Here is a 1,904-nt window from a genome sequence, read left to right as displayed (position 1 = left end):
AAGCTAAAAAGATATCAAGAAAATATATAATAAATAAATAAAGGAGAAAGTAATACAATACAAGCATCACTTTTACAATTTTCATTATCAATTCAATAAATCAATTCATCAATACAAAATAAATTATTTAATTATAATAATATAAAACACAAAAAATATAAACAATTGTTAATATGATACTGTTTTATGTATGGTATTTATGATATTTATATTCCAATCACGTCAAATAAAAAAATAATTATATCAAAAAAGGAAAATAATTTAAACTATACTCATAATTTATGAAATATCAAGCTGAAATTAAAGGGTATGAGTTATGAGTAGTTATTATTTATAAATATATTAAATTAAAAAAACTTAAAATATTAGAAGTTATATTTGTCATTTTATAATAAGAAAAAGGACACAAAGAAATTCTCGACAAAAAAAAAAGTCAAATAACTTGAGCATAAATTTTACTACCTTATACATGCTCTTAATAACAACAATTACATGAATAATGTAAAAATTAAGCTAAAAAGATATCAAGAAAATATATAATAAATAAATAAATGAGAAAGTAATACAATACAAGCATTATTTTTACAACTTCCATTATCAAAAAAAAGGGAAAAGGGTTTGAAAAATACTCCAACTTTGGCCGATATTGCTGTTACGATACCAAACTTTATGGAGGACCTTTTTACCCCACTATTTAATAGTGTATTTTAAAGGTATATATGTGCCCACATGGACAAATTACTATTTAAAATAATGCAATATTTATGATGTCCACGTAGGCACATATATACCTTTAAAATACACTATTAAATAGTGCAGGGGGTAAAAGGTCCTTTCCAAAGTTCGATATCGTTACAACAATTTCGGTCAAAGTTCGAATATATTTCAGACCTTTTTTCCTCAAAAATAATATGAATTCATAAATCGATTCATCAATTCATAATTCTTCGAACTCTTATCGTTATCGGTATTCACTTCACAAGCCGGTCTTCATTGAAGAATTTTATTCTTCAAGATTAAAACATAAATATAATACCACATGAAAAAAAATAAAAAAAATAAAAAATATATATATATACTTCAAATATGAAATAATAGAATGATCATATTTATAAAGATAAAATGATGGAATACCATAAGGTGTTTTAAATTTTAAATTAAATATTTATGAGTTATGAATATTATTAAGAGTGAATATGGAATAATTGAGTTGTGAATGTAAGACTTTTAATAAAGCAAATAAAGGAGGAATAAAAACAAAATAAAGAAGAGAGGAAATAGTGCTTAATGTCTATAGTTACATGGGAACTATTTCATCAAAATGGATATCAACCATTGTTGTTTAAATGAATCTTAAGAAATAGTTTTAGATTTTCTAATAAATTATACAAATAGAAAAAATTAAGAAAAATGTCAAAAATTTGAATTAAAAAATTAATGAAATTGGAATTTTTTTTAAACAATCATACTAATTTATTGTGTATAAGTTATTATATTAATTATTATATTTATTAATGAAGAATTGAGAAGTCACTCCAAATTCCAATCATGCATTCTCCTTTCTTAATTACATTCAATTATTCTACTTTAATTAAGAAAATAGGGAAAAATAAAGAGGAATATCAAAAATAAAGGAGAAAAAAAGATAAATATGAATGGTGGTCTGATAGAGGTGTCGCATCATCTTATATATTATTTTTTATATCAGAACAAAAAAATTGTACTAACAAACTATTCGTTTATTAAATAAGCGTGATATTGAATTATATAAAGAATTTCGTGGTATATATATAATTGATGTGAAGAATTTAGGCATAGATATATTCTCTCTTTTATGGAACAAGGAGATGTTAAAAGTTCTCGTTTAGAAGAGGTAGATATACATCAAAACCTTGATTTGTTCA

The sequence above is a fragment of the Solanum tuberosum genome, unplaced genomic scaffold (genome assembly GCF_000226075.1).
Source record: "Solanum tuberosum cultivar DM 1-3 516 R44 unplaced genomic scaffold, SolTub_3.0 scf00604, whole genome shotgun sequence".
Classification (NCBI taxonomy): Eukaryota; Viridiplantae; Streptophyta; class Magnoliopsida; order Solanales; family Solanaceae; genus Solanum; species Solanum tuberosum.
The sequence above is the reverse complement of the archived record's forward strand: the minus strand, read 5'-3'. Positions refer to the sequence as shown.